At 47.5% G+C, this 18,527-nt stretch overlaps 10 non-coding genes and 2 pseudogenes across 10 annotated transcripts; all 12 read left to right on the top strand.

Annotated features, from left to right (window-relative positions):
• Positions 1 to 1,562: 1,562 nt before the first annotated feature.
• LOC142263382 (U2 spliceosomal RNA) lies at positions 1,563 to 1,689 on the top strand (annotated as a pseudogene).
• A 688-nt stretch (positions 1,690 to 2,377) lies between these two features.
• LOC142263369 (U2 spliceosomal RNA) lies at positions 2,378 to 2,570 on the top strand. The gene has a single exon (XR_012730459.1). It is a non-coding gene; the product is annotated as a U2 spliceosomal RNA (small nuclear RNA).
• A 1,387-nt stretch (positions 2,571 to 3,957) lies between these two features.
• On the top strand, positions 3,958 to 4,084 carry LOC142263381 (U2 spliceosomal RNA; annotated as a pseudogene).
• Positions 4,085 to 4,772: 688 nt separating this feature from the next.
• Positions 4,773 to 4,965, top strand: LOC142263368 (U2 spliceosomal RNA). Its single transcript, XR_012730458.1, has one exon. It is a non-coding gene; the product is annotated as a U2 spliceosomal RNA (small nuclear RNA).
• Positions 4,966 to 6,352: 1,387 nt separating this feature from the next.
• On the top strand, positions 6,353 to 6,543 carry LOC142263408 (U2 spliceosomal RNA). The gene has a single exon (XR_012730488.1). It is a non-coding gene; the product is annotated as a U2 spliceosomal RNA (small nuclear RNA).
• A 1,387-nt stretch (positions 6,544 to 7,930) lies between these two features.
• Positions 7,931 to 8,121, top strand: LOC142263407 (U2 spliceosomal RNA). Its single transcript, XR_012730487.1, has one exon. It is a non-coding gene; the product is annotated as a U2 spliceosomal RNA (small nuclear RNA).
• A 1,387-nt stretch (positions 8,122 to 9,508) lies between these two features.
• Positions 9,509 to 9,699, top strand: LOC142263406 (U2 spliceosomal RNA). The gene has a single exon (XR_012730486.1). It is a non-coding gene; the product is annotated as a U2 spliceosomal RNA (small nuclear RNA).
• Positions 9,700 to 11,086: 1,387 nt separating this feature from the next.
• Positions 11,087 to 11,277, top strand: LOC142263405 (U2 spliceosomal RNA). The gene has a single exon (XR_012730485.1). It is a non-coding gene; the product is annotated as a U2 spliceosomal RNA (small nuclear RNA).
• A 1,387-nt stretch (positions 11,278 to 12,664) lies between these two features.
• Positions 12,665 to 12,855, top strand: LOC142263404 (U2 spliceosomal RNA). Its single transcript, XR_012730484.1, has one exon. It is a non-coding gene; the product is annotated as a U2 spliceosomal RNA (small nuclear RNA).
• A 1,387-nt stretch (positions 12,856 to 14,242) lies between these two features.
• Positions 14,243 to 14,433, top strand: LOC142263403 (U2 spliceosomal RNA). The gene has a single exon (XR_012730483.1). It is a non-coding gene; the product is annotated as a U2 spliceosomal RNA (small nuclear RNA).
• Positions 14,434 to 16,039: 1,606 nt separating this feature from the next.
• LOC142263378 (U2 spliceosomal RNA) lies at positions 16,040 to 16,223 on the top strand. The gene has a single exon (XR_012730467.1). It is a non-coding gene; the product is annotated as a U2 spliceosomal RNA (small nuclear RNA).
• Positions 16,224 to 17,610: 1,387 nt separating this feature from the next.
• Positions 17,611 to 17,801, top strand: LOC142263401 (U2 spliceosomal RNA). Its single transcript, XR_012730481.1, has one exon. It is a non-coding gene; the product is annotated as a U2 spliceosomal RNA (small nuclear RNA).
• The last annotated feature ends 726 nt before the right edge of the window (positions 17,802 to 18,527 follow it).

Below are 18,527 nucleotides of genomic sequence, written 5' to 3'. Positions count from 1 at the left end.
GGAATAGAAAAACTGTAAAAAGCCCTCTGAGAAAGCCCCCCTCTAACCTTTGATAGTAAGCTTTTCTGTAGTCTGCCTGTTGATGTATTTTCCGTTTGAACTGTGCACAACATGAAGAGACGGAACACTGGCGGCTTGTCACAATGCCCCCCGATGACATCACAATAGCGCTGCTGCCTAGAAAACAAGCTGCGCAGAAGAAGTTGTTCTTTGGGTGGGAGGGTGGGCTAGTGGAAGGAGGGGGCAATCTCTTTTTTTCCCGGGTGGTAGGGGGATGACAGGAGAAGGGAAGCGGGTGGTGAGAAAGGTACAGAGGGCAGGGTTTGGGGGCTGGGAAGGAAAGGGAAAAGATTAGGGTTTGGGGATGATGAAAGGGCTTTCTACGGGTAAGGATGGCAAAGGGTGGCAGTGACGGAAAGTCAGGCAACCTGTCCTGTCCGTCTTTTTGTATCGTGAATTGGAAAGACTGCAAGGGGGAGGGGAGTTGCTTGCGCCCTAAAGGAGGAGTTATTCAGATTCATTGCAGTGGGCGGCGGCTGCAAAACGCACCATTCTTCTTGTTTTGGCTCTGCAAAGCAGCCTTTTCAAGGGTTGGCTTGGGTGACAAAATGTCTTGTGTAGGCGTGGGTTTGTCTCCCTCTCGCTCTCTCTCCCTAAGATGTGTCCGGCATAGGCCAGGGTGCCACTCGAGGCCCAAACCAATTCTGGTTATCGCTTCTCGGCCTTTTGGCTAAGATCAAGTGTAGTGTTGTTCGAAGAGGTGGTTTAAGCTCCAGGCCACCTTAGTACAATGATACAATGCACACTGGAAGGTTGCGCTTGCTAGTACTCTGGGTGGATAGTATATTCATCTAGAGGAAAACATGGCCCTACCAGGATCGAGGCTATTAGACTGAGTAAGGGTGGGGGGCTATGGTACAACGTGCCCCAGGACTGACGACCCTGGAGTGAGTCTGAGCTTGCTGGCTTGGGACCCCGGCAAGCCTTGGGCTCTGTAGCACACCGTACCTTGCCTTTTCATACTTTTTGAGCATATTACCCTATCCCGGCCTTCTGGCTAGGAAGGGAAATTTTTATAATCCCGGTCGGAGGTCTGGTCAGCTTTGGGCTGAGAAACCAACACCCGGTTGGAGGTCTGGGTCAGCTTCGGCTGAGAAACCAACACCCGGTTGGAGGTCTGGGTCAGCTTCGGCTGAGAAACCAACACCCGGTTGGAGGTCCGGTTAGCCTTGGGCTGAGAAACCAACACCGGTTGACGGTCCGGGCAGTTTCGGCTGCGAAACCAACAACTAGTAGCTCTCTACTCCACTTGGGTAAGATGCCTGGGTGGACGCTGGGAGCAACGACAAGGCTCAACCAGGCTTCGGCTTGGGGGAGCACCGAAGATCCCTGACCCTTGCTGTGGCCTTCTGGCTCGGAGGGACGGGGTTGATTTTTGGGGACCCTCTCCTCACGGTGGGGTCCACACGAATCCTAGCCTTTGCACTGTTTTTGGTGTGACTTCGGTCATGCATTTTTTGTGGTGCTTTGGAAAGCTTCATTAAATCAAAAATCTGTTCTTTATCGCTTCTCGGCCTTTTGGCTAAGATCAAGTGTAGTATCTGTGAGGCTCGGCAGATGCAATGCACACTGGAAGGTTGCGCTTGCTAGTACTCTTGATGTATAGTATATTCATCTAGAGGAAAACATGGCCCTACCAGGATCGAGGCTATTAGACTGAGTAAGTGTGGGGGCTATGGTGCAATGTGCCCCAGGACTGACGACCCTGGAGTGAGTCTGAGCTTGCTGGCTTGGGACCCCGGCGAGCCTTGGGCTCTGTAGCACACCGTACCTTGCCCTTTCATACTTTCTGAGCATATTGCTCTATCCCGGCCTTCTGGCTAGGAAGGGAAATTTTTATAATCATGGTCGGAGGTCCGTTCAGCTTTGGGCTGAGAAACCAACACCCGGTTGGAGGTCCGGGTCAGCTTCGGCTGAGAAACCAACACCCGGTTGGAGGTCTGGGTCAGCTTCGGCTGAGAAACCAACACCCGGTTGGAGGTCCGGGTCAGCTTCGGCTGAGAAACCAACACCCGGTTGGAGGTCCGGTTAGCCTTGGGCTGAGAAACCAACACCGGTTGACGGTCCGGGCAGTTTCGGCTGCGAAACCAACAACTAGTAGCTCTCTACTCCACTTGGGTAAGATGCCTGGGTGGACGCTGGGAGCAACGACAAGGCTCAACCAGGCTTCGGCTTGGGGGAGCACCGAAGATCCCTGACCCTTGCTGTGGCCTTCTGGCTCGGAGGGACGGGGTTGATTTTTGGGGACCCTCTCCTCACGGAGGGGTCCACACGAATCCTAGCCTTTGCACTGTTTTTGGTGTGACTTCGGTCATGCATTTTTTGCGGTGCTTTGGAAAGCTTCATTAAATCAAAAATCTGTTCTTATCAGTTTAATATCTGATACGTCCCCTATCTGGGGACCATATATTAAATGGATTTTTAGAACAGGGAGATGGAAAAAGAGCTTGCTCTGTCCACTCCACGCATTGACCTGGTATTGCAGTACCTCCAGGAACGGTGCACCCCTTCTTAACCCAGTTTCCAAAAGCAGAACTCAATTCACCTGATTCATATTAGCCCGATTTAATGAATTGGAAGAAAGCATACGTCTTCATATGCACCTCAATTTGGCCCATTCACTTTTCACACTTCCTCCTTTTGTTTTTTATCTTTCACACTTTTGACTTTCTTTATTCATCCAAATAGCAAACTCATCACCACTCAACCTGACCAACTCGGCTATGTCCCCGTGCTGCAGTTCTCTGTCTTATCTAGATCATTTGCAATTGAATGGAATAGATCCCTTTTGGACAAAGTGGATTCACCTGCTGCTGCAGTGACCACAGGTGTGATAACATCTAGAATTGGCATCTGGTGCGATCTCTCCGCTTCCACTCCAAAGAAAGTTACCTGTTTATTCCTATCATGCATTGGTTTTTGGGGTTTTCTTTGAGTAATGATGATCTCTTTAGTAGTCTGTTGGCGCCCTCTCCTGGAGGAATAGTTTGCTTGCTCTTGGACATTCTAAAAGAGAGGTCATGATAGACATTGAGCTTCTGAGCTCAATTGGGGACAGTCATGGGTGATGAATGTTTGCAACCTACTGCGAAGCCTCATACCGCAATATAAGGAACGTCAAATACTAAGAAAGGGCGGCCTATGAAAGAATTACTACTTTCAATAAGTACACTTAAACGGCTAATTGGGAATAGAAAAACTGTAAAAAGCCCTCTGAGAAAGCCCCCCTCTAACCTTTGATAGTAAGCTTTTCTGTAGTCTGCCTGTTGATGTATTTTCCGTTTGAACTGTGCACAACATGAAGAGACGGAACACTGGCGGCTTGTCACAATGCCCCCCGATGACATCACAATAGCGCTGCTGCCTAGAAAACAAGCTGCGCAGAAGAAGTTGTTCTTTGGGTGGGAGGGTGGGCTAGTGGAAGGAGGGGGCAATCTCTTTTTTTCCCGGGTGGTAGGGGGATGACAGGAGAAGGGAAGCGGGTGGTGAGAAAGGTACAGAGGGCAGGGTTTGGGGGCTGGGAAGGAAAGGGAAAAGATTAGGGTTTGGGGATGATGAAAGGGCTTTCTACGGGTAAGGATGGCAAAGGGTGGCAGTGACGGAAAGTCAGGCAACCTGTCCTGTCCGTCTTTTTGTATCGTGAATTGGAAAGACTGCAAGGGGGAGGGGAGTTGCTTGCGCCCTAAAGGAGGAGTTATTCAGATTCATTGCAGTGGGCGGCGGCTGCAAAACGCACCATTCTTCTTGTTTTGGCTCTGCAAAGCAGCCTTTTCAAGGGTTGGCTTGGGTGACAAAATGTCTTGTGTAGGCGTGGGTTTGTCTCCCTCTCGCTCTCTCTCCCTAAGATGTGTCCGGCATAGGCCAGGGTGCCACTCGAGGCCCAAACCAATTCTGGTTATCGCTTCTCGGCCTTTTGGCTAAGATCAAGTGTAGTATCTGTGAGGCTCGGCAGATGCAATGCACACTGGAAGGTTGCGCTTGCTAGTACTCTTGATGTATAGTATATTCATCTAGAGGAAAACATGGCCCTACCAGGATCGAGGCTATTAGACTGAGTAAGTGTGGGGGCTATGGTGCAATGTGCCCCAGGACTGACGACCCTGGAGTGAGTCTGAGCTTGCTGGCTTGGGACCCCGGCGAGCCTTGGGCTCTGTAGCACACCGTACCTTGCCCTTTCATACTTTCTGAGCATATTGCTCTATCCCGGCCTTCTGGCTAGGAAGGGAAATTTTTATAATCATGGTCGGAGGTCCGTTCAGCTTTGGGCTGAGAAACCAACACCCGGTTGGAGGTCCGGGTCAGCTTCGGCTGAGAAACCAACACCCGGTTGGAGGTCTGGGTCAGCTTCGGCTGAGAAACCAACACCCGGTTGGAGGTCCGGGTCAGCTTCGGCTGAGAAACCAACACCCGGTTGGAGGTCCGGTTAGCCTTGGGCTGAGAAACCAACACCGGTTGACGGTCCGGGCAGTTTCGGCTGCGAAACCAACAACTAGTAGCTCTCTACTCCACTTGGGTAAGATGCCTGGGTGGACGCTGGGAGCAACGACAAGGCTCAACCAGGCTTCGGCTTGGGGGAGCACCGAAGATCCCTGACCCTTGCTGTGGCCTTCTGGCTCGGAGGGACGGGGTTGATTTTTGGGGACCCTCTCCTCACGGAGGGGTCCACACGAATCCTAGCCTTTGCACTGTTTTTGGTGTGACTTCGGTCATGCATTTTTTGCGGTGCTTTGGAAAGCTTCATTAAATCAAAAATCTGTTCTTATCAGTTTAATATCTGATACGTCCCCTATCTGGGGACCATATATTAAATGGATTTTTAGAACAGGGAGATGGAAAAAGAGCTTGCTCTGTCCACTCCACGCATTGACCTGGTATTGCAGTACCTCCAGGAACGGTGCACCCCTTCTTAACCCAGTTTCCAAAAGCAGAACTCAATTCACCTGATTCATATTAGCCCGATTTAATGAATTGGAAGAAAGCATACGTCTTCATATGCACCTCAATTTGGCCCATTCACTTTTCACACTTCCTCCTTTTGTTTTTTATCTTTCACACTTTTGACTTTCTTTATTCATCCAAATAGCAAACTCATCACCACTCAACCTGACCAACTCGGCTATGTCCCCGTGCTGCAGTTCTCTGTCTTATCTAGATCATTTGCAATTGAATGGAATAGATCCCTTTTGGACAAAGTGGATTCACCTGCTGCTGCAGTGACCACAGGTGTGATAACATCTAGAATTGGCATCTGGTGCGATCTCTCCGCTTCCACTCCAAAGAAAGTTACCTGTTTATTCCTATCATGCATTGGTTTTTGGGGTTTTCTTTGAGTAATGATGATCTCTTTAGTAGTCTGTTGGCGCCCTCTCCTGGAGGAATAGTTTGCTTGCTCTTGGACATTCTAAAAGAGAGGTCATGATAGACATTGAGCTTCTGAGCTCAATTGGGGACAGTCATGGGTGATGAATGTTTGCAACCTACTGCGAAGCCTCATACCGCAATATAAGGAACGTCAAATACTAAGAAAGGGCGGCCTATGAAAGAATTACTACTTTCAATAAGTACACTTAAACGGCTAATTGGGAATAGAAAAACTGTAAAAAGCCCTCTGAGAAAGCCCCCCTCTAACCTTTGATAGTAAGCTTTTCTGTAGTCTGCCTGTTGATGTATTTTCCGTTTGAACTGTGCACAACATGAAGAGACGGAACACTGGCGGCTTGTCACAATGCCCCCCGATGACATCACAATAGCGCTGCTGCCTAGAAAACAAGCTGCGCAGAAGAAGTTGTTCTTTGGGTGGGAGGGTGGGCTAGTGGAAGGAGGGGGCAATCTCTTTTTTTCCCGGGTGGTAGGGGGATGACAGGAGAAGGGAAGCGGGTGGTGAGAAAGGTACAGAGGGCAGGGTTTGGGGGCTGGGAAGGAAAGGGAAAAGATTAGGGTTTGGGGATGATGAAAGGGCTTTCTACGGGTAAGGATGGCAAAGGGTGGCAGTGACGGAAAGTCAGGCAACCTGTCCTGTCCGTCTTTTTGTATCGTGAATTGGAAAGACTGCAAGGGGGAGGGGAGTTGCTTGCGCCCTAAAGGAGGAGTTATTCAGATTCATTGCAGTGGGCGGCGGCTGCAAAACGCACCATTCTTCTTGTTTTGGCTCTGCAAAGCAGCCTTTTCAAGGGTTGGCTTGGGTGACAAAATGTCTTGTGTAGGCGTGGGTTTGTCTCCCTCTCGCTCTCTCTCCCTAAGATGTGTCCGGCATAGGCCAGGGTGCCACTCGAGGCCCAAACCAATTCTGGTTATCGCTTCTCGGCCTTTTGGCTAAGATCAAGTGTAGTATCTGTTCTTATCAGTTTAATATCTGATACGTCCCCTATCTGGGGACCATATATTAAATGGATTTTTAGAACAGGGAGATGGAAAAAGAGCTTGCTCTGTCCACTCCACGCATTGACCTGGTATTGCAGTACCTCCAGGAACGGTGCACCCCTTCTTAACCCAGTTTCCAAAAGCAGAACTCAATTCACCTGATTCATATTAGCCCGATTTAATGAATTGGAAGAAAGCATACGTCTTCATATGCACCTCAATTTGGCCCATTCACTTTTCACACTTCCTCCTTTTGTTTTTTATCTTTCACACTTTTGACTTTCTTTATTCATCCAAATAGCAAACTCATCACCACTCAACCTGACCAACTCGGCTATGTCCCCGTGCTGCAGTTCTCTGTCTTATCTAGATCATTTGCAATTGAATGGAATAGATCCCTTTTGGACAAAGTGGATTCACCTGCTGCTGCAGTGACCACAGGTGTGATAACATCTAGAATTGGCATCTGGTGCGATCTCTCCGCTTCCACTCCAAAGAAAGTTACCTGTTTATTCCTATCATGCATTGGTTTTTGGGGTTTTCTTTGAGTAATGATGATCTCTTTAGTAGTCTGTTGGCGCCCTCTCCTGGAGGAATAGTTTGCTTGCTCTTGGACATTCTAAAAGAGAGGTCATGATAGACATTGAGCTTCTGAGCTCAATTGGGGACAGTCATGGGTGATGAATGTTTGCAACCTACTGCGAAGCCTCATACCGCAATATAAGGAACGTCAAATACTAAGAAAGGGCGGCCTATGAAAGAATTACTACTTTCAATAAGTACACTTAAACGGCTAATTGGGAATAGAAAAACTGTAAAAAGCCCTCTGAGAAAGCCCCCCTCTAACCTTTGATAGTAAGCTTTTCTGTAGTCTGCCTGTTGATGTATTTTCCGTTTGAACTGTGCACAACATGAAGAGACGGAACACTGGCGGCTTGTCACAATGCCCCCCGATGACATCACAATAGCGCTGCTGCCTAGAAAACAAGCTGCGCAGAAGAAGTTGTTCTTTGGGTGGGAGGGTGGGCTAGTGGAAGGAGGGGGCAATCTCTTTTTTTCCCGGGTGGTAGGGGGATGACAGGAGAAGGGAAGCGGGTGGTGAGAAAGGTACAGAGGGCAGGGTTTGGGGGCTGGGAAGGAAAGGGAAAAGATTAGGGTTTGGGGATGATGAAAGGGCTTTCTACGGGTAAGGATGGCAAAGGGTGGCAGTGACGGAAAGTCAGGCAACCTGTCCTGTCCGTCTTTTTGTATCGTGAATTGGAAAGACTGCAAGGGGGAGGGGAGTTGCTTGCGCCCTAAAGGAGGAGTTATTCAGATTCATTGCAGTGGGCGGCGGCTGCAAAACGCACCATTCTTCTTGTTTTGGCTCTGCAAAGCAGCCTTTTCAAGGGTTGGCTTGGGTGACAAAATGTCTTGTGTAGGCGTGGGTTTGTCTCCCTCTCGCTCTCTCTCCCTAAGATGTGTCCGGCATAGGCCAGGGTGCCACTCGAGGCCCAAACCAATTCTGGTTATCGCTTCTCGGCCTTTTGGCTAAGATCAAGTGTAGTATCTGTTCTTATCAGTTTAATATCTGATACGTCCCCTATCTGGGGACCATATATTAAATGGATTTTTAGAACAGGGAGATGGAAAAAGAGCTTGCTCTGTCCACTCCACGCATTGACCTGGTATTGCAGTACCTCCAGGAACGGTGCACCCCTTCTTAACCCAGTTTCCAAAAGCAGAACTCAATTCACCTGATTCATATTAGCCCGATTTAATGAATTGGAAGAAAGCATACGTCTTCATATGCACCTCAATTTGGCCCATTCACTTTTCACACTTCCTCCTTTTGTTTTTTATCTTTCACACTTTTGACTTTCTTTATTCATCCAAATAGCAAACTCATCACCACTCAACCTGACCAACTCGGCTATGTCCCCGTGCTGCAGTTCTCTGTCTTATCTAGATCATTTGCAATTGAATGGAATAGATCCCTTTTGGACAAAGTGGATTCACCTGCTGCTGCAGTGACCACAGGTGTGATAACATCTAGAATTGGCATCTGGTGCGATCTCTCCGCTTCCACTCCAAAGAAAGTTACCTGTTTATTCCTATCATGCATTGGTTTTTGGGGTTTTCTTTGAGTAATGATGATCTCTTTAGTAGTCTGTTGGCGCCCTCTCCTGGAGGAATAGTTTGCTTGCTCTTGGACATTCTAAAAGAGAGGTCATGATAGACATTGAGCTTCTGAGCTCAATTGGGGACAGTCATGGGTGATGAATGTTTGCAACCTACTGCGAAGCCTCATACCGCAATATAAGGAACGTCAAATACTAAGAAAGGGCGGCCTATGAAAGAATTACTACTTTCAATAAGTACACTTAAACGGCTAATTGGGAATAGAAAAACTGTAAAAAGCCCTCTGAGAAAGCCCCCCTCTAACCTTTGATAGTAAGCTTTTCTGTAGTCTGCCTGTTGATGTATTTTCCGTTTGAACTGTGCACAACATGAAGAGACGGAACACTGGCGGCTTGTCACAATGCCCCCCGATGACATCACAATAGCGCTGCTGCCTAGAAAACAAGCTGCGCAGAAGAAGTTGTTCTTTGGGTGGGAGGGTGGGCTAGTGGAAGGAGGGGGCAATCTCTTTTTTTCCCGGGTGGTAGGGGGATGACAGGAGAAGGGAAGCGGGTGGTGAGAAAGGTACAGAGGGCAGGGTTTGGGGGCTGGGAAGGAAAGGGAAAAGATTAGGGTTTGGGGATGATGAAAGGGCTTTCTACGGGTAAGGATGGCAAAGGGTGGCAGTGACGGAAAGTCAGGCAACCTGTCCTGTCCGTCTTTTTGTATCGTGAATTGGAAAGACTGCAAGGGGGAGGGGAGTTGCTTGCGCCCTAAAGGAGGAGTTATTCAGATTCATTGCAGTGGGCGGCGGCTGCAAAACGCACCATTCTTCTTGTTTTGGCTCTGCAAAGCAGCCTTTTCAAGGGTTGGCTTGGGTGACAAAATGTCTTGTGTAGGCGTGGGTTTGTCTCCCTCTCGCTCTCTCTCCCTAAGATGTGTCCGGCATAGGCCAGGGTGCCACTCGAGGCCCAAACCAATTCTGGTTATCGCTTCTCGGCCTTTTGGCTAAGATCAAGTGTAGTATCTGTTCTTATCAGTTTAATATCTGATACGTCCCCTATCTGGGGACCATATATTAAATGGATTTTTAGAACAGGGAGATGGAAAAAGAGCTTGCTCTGTCCACTCCACGCATTGACCTGGTATTGCAGTACCTCCAGGAACGGTGCACCCCTTCTTAACCCAGTTTCCAAAAGCAGAACTCAATTCACCTGATTCATATTAGCCCGATTTAATGAATTGGAAGAAAGCATACGTCTTCATATGCACCTCAATTTGGCCCATTCACTTTTCACACTTCCTCCTTTTGTTTTTTATCTTTCACACTTTTGACTTTCTTTATTCATCCAAATAGCAAACTCATCACCACTCAACCTGACCAACTCGGCTATGTCCCCGTGCTGCAGTTCTCTGTCTTATCTAGATCATTTGCAATTGAATGGAATAGATCCCTTTTGGACAAAGTGGATTCACCTGCTGCTGCAGTGACCACAGGTGTGATAACATCTAGAATTGGCATCTGGTGCGATCTCTCCGCTTCCACTCCAAAGAAAGTTACCTGTTTATTCCTATCATGCATTGGTTTTTGGGGTTTTCTTTGAGTAATGATGATCTCTTTAGTAGTCTGTTGGCGCCCTCTCCTGGAGGAATAGTTTGCTTGCTCTTGGACATTCTAAAAGAGAGGTCATGATAGACATTGAGCTTCTGAGCTCAATTGGGGACAGTCATGGGTGATGAATGTTTGCAACCTACTGCGAAGCCTCATACCGCAATATAAGGAACGTCAAATACTAAGAAAGGGCGGCCTATGAAAGAATTACTACTTTCAATAAGTACACTTAAACGGCTAATTGGGAATAGAAAAACTGTAAAAAGCCCTCTGAGAAAGCCCCCCTCTAACCTTTGATAGTAAGCTTTTCTGTAGTCTGCCTGTTGATGTATTTTCCGTTTGAACTGTGCACAACATGAAGAGACGGAACACTGGCGGCTTGTCACAATGCCCCCCGATGACATCACAATAGCGCTGCTGCCTAGAAAACAAGCTGCGCAGAAGAAGTTGTTCTTTGGGTGGGAGGGTGGGCTAGTGGAAGGAGGGGGCAATCTCTTTTTTTCCCGGGTGGTAGGGGGATGACAGGAGAAGGGAAGCGGGTGGTGAGAAAGGTACAGAGGGCAGGGTTTGGGGGCTGGGAAGGAAAGGGAAAAGATTAGGGTTTGGGGATGATGAAAGGGCTTTCTACGGGTAAGGATGGCAAAGGGTGGCAGTGACGGAAAGTCAGGCAACCTGTCCTGTCCGTCTTTTTGTATCGTGAATTGGAAAGACTGCAAGGGGGAGGGGAGTTGCTTGCGCCCTAAAGGAGGAGTTATTCAGATTCATTGCAGTGGGCGGCGGCTGCAAAACGCACCATTCTTCTTGTTTTGGCTCTGCAAAGCAGCCTTTTCAAGGGTTGGCTTGGGTGACAAAATGTCTTGTGTAGGCGTGGGTTTGTCTCCCTCTCGCTCTCTCTCCCTAAGATGTGTCCGGCATAGGCCAGGGTGCCACTCGAGGCCCAAACCAATTCTGGTTATCGCTTCTCGGCCTTTTGGCTAAGATCAAGTGTAGTATCTGTTCTTATCAGTTTAATATCTGATACGTCCCCTATCTGGGGACCATATATTAAATGGATTTTTAGAACAGGGAGATGGAAAAAGAGCTTGCTCTGTCCACTCCACGCATTGACCTGGTATTGCAGTACCTCCAGGAACGGTGCACCCCTTCTTAACCCAGTTTCCAAAAGCAGAACTCAATTCACCTGATTCATATTAGCCCGATTTAATGAATTGGAAGAAAGCATACGTCTTCATATGCACCTCAATTTGGCCCATTCACTTTTCACACTTCCTCCTTTTGTTTTTTATCTTTCACACTTTTGACTTTCTTTATTCATCCAAATAGCAAACTCATCACCACTCAACCTGACCAACTCGGCTATGTCCCCGTGCTGCAGTTCTCTGTCTTATCTAGATCATTTGCAATTGAATGGAATAGATCCCTTTTGGACAAAGTGGATTCACCTGCTGCTGCAGTGACCACAGGTGTGATAACATCTAGAATTGGCATCTGGTGCGATCTCTCCGCTTCCACTCCAAAGAAAGTTACCTGTTTATTCCTATCATGCATTGGTTTTTGGGGTTTTCTTTGAGTAATGATGATCTCTTTAGTAGTCTGTTGGCGCCCTCTCCTGGAGGAATAGTTTGCTTGCTCTTGGACATTCTAAAAGAGAGGTCATGATAGACATTGAGCTTCTGAGCTCAATTGGGGACAGTCATGGGTGATGAATGTTTGCAACCTACTGCGAAGCCTCATACCGCAATATAAGGAACGTCAAATACTAAGAAAGGGCGGCCTATGAAAGAATTACTACTTTCAATAAGTACACTTAAACGGCTAATTGGGAATAGAAAAACTGTAAAAAGCCCTCTGAGAAAGCCCCCCTCTAACCTTTGATAGTAAGCTTTTCTGTAGTCTGCCTGTTGATGTATTTTCCGTTTGAACTGTGCACAACATGAAGAGACGGAACACTGGCGGCTTGTCACAATGCCCCCCGATGACATCACAATAGCGCTGCTGCCTAGAAAACAAGCTGCGCAGAAGAAGTTGTTCTTTGGGTGGGAGGGTGGGCTAGTGGAAGGAGGGGGCAATCTCTTTTTTTCCCGGGTGGTAGGGGGATGACAGGAGAAGGGAAGCGGGTGGTGAGAAAGGTACAGAGGGCAGGGTTTGGGGGCTGGGAAGGAAAGGGAAAAGATTAGGGTTTGGGGATGATGAAAGGGCTTTCTACGGGTAAGGATGGCAAAGGGTGGCAGTGACGGAAAGTCAGGCAACCTGTCCTGTCCGTCTTTTTGTATCGTGAATTGGAAAGACTGCAAGGGGGAGGGGAGTTGCTTGCGCCCTAAAGGAGGAGTTATTCAGATTCATTGCAGTGGGCGGCGGCTGCAAAACGCACCATTCTTCTTGTTTTGGCTCTGCAAAGCAGCCTTTTCAAGGGTTGGCTTGGGTGACAAAATGTCTTGTGTAGGCGTGGGTTTGTCTCCCTCTCGCTCTCTCTCCCTAAGATGTGTCCGGCATAGGCCAGGGTGCCACTCGAGGCCCAAACCAATTCTGGTTATCGCTTCTCGGCCTTTTGGCTAAGATCAAGTGTAGTATCTGTTCTTATCAGTTTAATATCTGATACGTCCCCTATCTGGGGACCATATATTAAATGGATTTTTAGAACAGGGAGATGGAAAAAGAGCTTGCTCTGTCCACTCCACGCATTGACCTGGTATTGCAGTACCTCCAGGAACGGTGCACCCCTTCTTAACCCAGTTTCCAAAAGCAGAACTCAATTCACCTGATTCATATTAGCCCGATTTAATGAATTGGAAGAAAGCATACGTCTTCATATGCACCTCAATTTGGCCCATTCACTTTTCACACTTCCTCCTTTTGTTTTTTATCTTTCACACTTTTGACTTTCTTTATTCATCCAAATAGCAAACTCATCACCACTCAACCTGACCAACTCGGCTATGTCCCCGTGCTGCAGTTCTCTGTCTTATCTAGATCATTTGCAATTGAATGGAATAGATCCCTTTTGGACAAAGTGGATTCACCTGCTGCTGCAGTGACCACAGGTGTGATAACATCTAGAATTGGCATCTGGTGCGATCTCTCCGCTTCCACTCCAAAGAAAGTTACCTGTTTATTCCTATCATGCATTGGTTTTTGGGGTTTTCTTTGAGTAATGATGATCTCTTTAGTAGTCTGTTGGCGCCCTCTCCTGGAGGAATAGTTTGCTTGCTCTTGGACATTCTAAAAGAGAGGTCATGATAGACATTGAGCTTCTGAGCTCAATTGGGGACAGTCATGGGTGATGAATGTTTGCAACCTACTGCGAAGCCTCATACCGCAATATAAGGAACGTCAAATACTAAGAAAGGGCGGCCTATGAAAGAATTACTACTTTCAATAAGTACACTTAAACGGCTAATTGGGAATAGAAAAACTGTAAAAAGCCCTCTGAGAAAGCCCCCCTCTAACCTTTGATAGTAAGCTTTTCTGTAGTCTGCCTGTTGATGTATTTTCCGTTTGAACTGTGCACAACATGAAGAGACGGAACACTGGCGGCTTGTCACAATGCCCCCCGATGACATCACAATAGCGCTGCTGCCTAGAAAACAAGCTGCGCAGAAGAAGTTGTTCTTTGGGTGGGAGGGTGGGCTAGTGGAAGGAGGGGGCAATCTCTTTTTTTCCCGGGTGGTAGGGGGATGACAGGAGAAGGGAAGCGGGTGGTGAGAAAGGTACAGAGGGCAGGGTTTGGGGGCTGGGAAGGAAAGGGAAAAGATTAGGGTTTGGGGATGATGAAAGGGCTTTCTACGGGTAAGGATGGCAAAGGGTGGCAGTGACGGAAAGTCAGGCAACCTGTCCTGTCCGTCTTTTTGTATCGTGAATTGGAAAGACTGCAAGGGGGAGGGGAGTTGCTTGCGCCCTAAAGGAGGAGTTATTCAGATTCATTGCAGTGGGCGGCGGCTGCAAAACGCACCATTCTTCTTGTTTTGGCTCTGCAAAGCAGCCTTTTCAAGGGTTGGCTTGGGTGACAAAATGTCTTGTGTAGGCGTGGGTTTGTCTCCCTCTCGCTCTCTCTCCCTAAGATGTGTCCGGCATAGGCCAGGGTGCCACTCGAGGCCCAAACCAATTCTGGTTATCGCTTCTCGGCCTTTTGGCTAAGATCAAGTGTAGTATCTGTTCTTATCAGTTTAATATCTGATACGTCCCCTATCTGGGGACCATATATTAAATGGATTTTTAGAACAGGGAGATGGAAAAAGAGCTTGCTCTGTCCACTCCACGCATTGACCTGGTATTGCAGTACCTCCAGGAACGGTGCACCCCTTCTTAACCCAGTTTCCAAAAGCAGAACTCAATTCACCTGATTCATATTAGCCCGATTTAATGAATTGGAAGAAAGCATACGTCTTCATATGCACCTCAATTTGGCCCATTCACTTTTCACACTTCCTCCTTTTGTTTTTTATCTTTCACACTTTTGACTTTCTTTATTCATCCAAATAGCAAACTCATCACCACTCAACCTGACCAACTCGGCTATGTCCCCGTGCTGCAGTTCTCTGTCTTATCTAGATCATTTGCAATTGAATGGAATAGATCCCTTTTGGACAAAGTGGATTCACCTGCTGCTGCAGTGACCACAGGTGTGATAACATCTAGAATTGGCATCTGGTGCGATCTCTCCGCTTCCACTCCAAAGAAAGTTACCTGTTTATTCCTATCATGCATTGGTTTTTGGGGTTTTCTTTGAGTAATGATGATCTCTTTAGTAGTCTGTTGGCGCCCTCTCCTGGAGGAATAGTTTGCTTGCTCTTGGACATTCTAAAAGAGAGGTCATGATAGACATTGAGCTTCTGAGCTCAATTGGGGACAGTCATGGGTGATGAATGTTTGCAACCTACTGCGAAGCCTCATACCGCAATATAAGGAACGTCAAATACTAAGAAAGGGCGGCCTATGAAAGAATTACTACTTTCAATAAGTACACTTAAACGGCTAATTGGGAATAGAAAAACTGTAAAAAGCCCTCTGAGAAAGCCCCCCTCTAACCTTTGATAGTAAGCTTTTCTGTAGTCTGCCTGTTGATGTATTTTCCGTTTGAACTGTGCACAACATGAAGAGACGGAACACTGGCGGCTTGTCACAATGCCCCCCGATGACATCACAATAGCGCTGCTGCCTAGAAAACAAGCTGCGCAGAAGAAGTTGTTCTTTGGGTGGGAGGGTGGGCTAGTGGAAGGAGGGGGCAATCTCTTTTTTTCCCGGGTGGTAGGGGGATGACAGGAGAAGGGAAGCGGGTGGTGAGAAAGGTACAGAGGGCAGGGTTTGGGGGCTGGGAAGGAAAGGGAAAAGATTAGGGTTTGGGGATGATGAAAGGGCTTTCTACGGGTAAGGATGGCAAAGGGTGGCAGTGACGGAAAGTCAGGCAACCTGTCCTGTCCGTCTTTTTGTATCGTGAATTGGAAAGACTGCAAGGGGGAGGGGAGTTGCTTGCGCCCTAAAGGAGGAGTTATTCAGATTCATTGCAGTGGGCGGCGGCTGCAAAACGCACCATTCTTCTTGTTTTGGCTCTGCAAAGCAGCCTTTTCAAGGGTTGGCTTGGGTGACAAAATGTCTTGTGTAGGCGTGGGTTTGTCTCCCTCTCGCTCTCTCTCCCTAAGATGTGTCCGGCATAGGCCAGGGTGCCACTCGAGGCCCAAACCAATTCTGGTTATCGCTTCTCGGCCTTTTGGCTAAGATCAAGTGTAGTCCCTTCATTGGGTTTGCCTTGGTCTTGGCTGGGAGGGGCCCGGGCTTGCACAACTGCCGGCCTCGGGGATTGTTGCGCCTTTTGGTGCTTACGTCCCCTTTTGGCTGGTGGTTCCTGGGCTCGGGAGGTGATCACCCAGGCACTGCGCTTTTGTGTGGTGGCCTGCTGGCCTTCGGGGCTACCTTGATTCTGAAAATTGCGGATGAAATCTCATCTGTTCTTATCAGTTTAATATCTGATACGTCCCCTATCTGGGGACCATATATTAAATGGATTTTTAGAACAGGGAGATGGAAAAAGAGCTTGCTCTGTCCACTCCACGCATTGACCTGGTATTGCAGTACCTCCAGGAACGGTGCACCCCTTCTTAACCCAGTTTCCAAAAGCAGAACTCAATTCACCTGATTCATATTAGCCCGATTTAATGAATTGGAAGAAAGCATACGTCTTCATATGCACCTCAATTTGGCCCATTCACTTTTCACACTTCCTCCTTTTGTTTTTTATCTTTCACACTTTTGACTTTCTTTATTCATCCAAATAGCAAACTCATCACCACTCAACCTGACCAACTCGGCTATGTCCCCGTGCTGCAGTTCTCTGTCTTATCTAGATCATTTGCAATTGAATGGAATAGATCCCTTTTGGACAAAGTGGATTCACCTGCTGCTGCAGTGACCACAGGTGTGATAACATCTAGAATTGGCATCTGGTGCGATCTCTCCGCTTCCACTCCAAAGAAAGTTACCTGTTTATTCCTATCATGCATTGGTTTTTGGGGTTTTCTTTGAGTAATGATGATCTCTTTAGTAGTCTGTTGGCGCCCTCTCCTGGAGGAATAGTTTGCTTGCTCTTGGACATTCTAAAAGAGAGGTCATGATAGACATTGAGCTTCTGAGCTCAATTGGGGACAGTCATGGGTGATGAATGTTTGCAACCTACTGCGAAGCCTCATACCGCAATATAAGGAACGTCAAATACTAAGAAAGGGCGGCCTATGAAAGAATTACTACTTTCAATAAGTACACTTAAACGGCTAATTGGGAATAGAAAAACTGTAAAAAGCCCTCTGAGAAAGCCCCCCTCTAACCTTTGATAGTAAGCTTTTCTGTAGTCTGCCTGTTGATGTATTTTCCGTTTGAACTGTGCACAACATGAAGAGACGGAACACTGGCGGCTTGTCACAATGCCCCCCGATGACATCACAATAGCGCTGCTGCCTAGAAAACAAGCTGCGCAGAAGAAGTTGTTCTTTGGGTGGGAGGGTGGGCTAGTGGAAGGAGGGGGCAATCTCTTTTTTTCCCGGGTGGTAGGGGGATGACAGGAGAAGGGAAGCGGGTGGTGAGAAAGGTACAGAGGGCAGGGTTTGGGGGCTGGGAAGGAAAGGGAAAAGATTAGGGTTTGGGGATGATGAAAGGGCTTTCTACGGGTAAGGATGGCAAAGGGTGGCAGTGACGGAAAGTCAGGCAACCTGTCCTGTCCGTCTTTTTGTATCGTGAATTGGAAAGACTGCAAGGGGGAGGGGAGTTGCTTGCGCCCTAAAGGAGGAGTTATTCAGATTCATTGCAGTGGGCGGCGGCTGCAAAACGCACCATTCTTCTTGTTTTGGCTCTGCAAAGCAGCCTTTTCAAGGGTTGGCTTGGGTGACAAAATGTCTTGTGTAGGCGTGGGTTTGTCTCCCTCTCGCTCTCTCTCCCTAAGATGTGTCCGGCATAGGCCAGGGTGCCACTCGAGGCCCAAACCAATTCTGGTTATCGCTTCTCGGCCTTTTGGCTAAGATCAAGTGTAGTATCTGTTCTTATCAGTTTAATATCTGATACGTCCCCTATCTGGGGACCATATATTAAATGGATTTTTAGAACAGGGAGATGGAAAAAGAGCTTGCTCTGTCCACTCCACGCATTGACCTGGTATTGCAGTACCTCCAGGAACGGTGCACCCCTTCTTAACCCAGTTTCCAAAAGCAGAACTCAATTCACCTGATTCATATTAGCCCGATTTAATGAATTGGAAGAAAGCATACGTCTTCATATGCACCTCAATTTGGCCCATTCACTTTTCACACTTCCTCCTTTTGTTTTTTATCTTTCACACTTTTGACTTTCTTTATTCATCCAAATAGCAAACTCATCACCACTCAACCTGACCAACTCGGCTATGTCCCCGTGCTGCAGTTCTCTGTCTTATCTAGATCATTTGCAATTGAATGGAATAGATCCCTTTTGGACAAAGTGGATTCACCTGCTGCTGCAGTGACCACAGGTGTGATAACATCTAGAATTGGCATCTGGTGCGATCTCTCCGCTTCCACTCCAAAGAAAGTTACCTGTTTATTCCTATCATGCATTGGTTTTTGGGGTTTTCTTTGAGTAATGATGATCTCTTTAGTAGTCTGTTGGCGCCCTCTCCTGGAGGAATAGTTTGCTTGCTCTTGGACATTCTAAAAGAGAGGTCATGATAGACATTGAGCTTCTGAGCTCAATTGGGGACAGTCATGGGTGATGAATGTTTGCAACCTACTGCGAAGCCTCATACCGCAATATAAGGAACGTCAAATACTAAGAAAGGGCGGCCTATGAAAGAATTACTACTTTCAATAAGTACACTTAAACGGCTAATTGGGAATAGAAAAACTGTAAAAAGCCCTCTGAGAAAGCCCCCCTCTAACCT

This window comes from Anomaloglossus baeobatrachus, unplaced genomic scaffold, assembly GCF_048569485.1.
Source record: "Anomaloglossus baeobatrachus isolate aAnoBae1 unplaced genomic scaffold, aAnoBae1.hap1 Scaffold_2573, whole genome shotgun sequence".
NCBI lineage: Eukaryota > Metazoa > Chordata > Amphibia > Anura > Aromobatidae > Anomaloglossus > Anomaloglossus baeobatrachus.
Note: the sequence above shows the minus strand (reverse complement) of the source record. Positions and strands in the feature narration are given on the sequence as shown.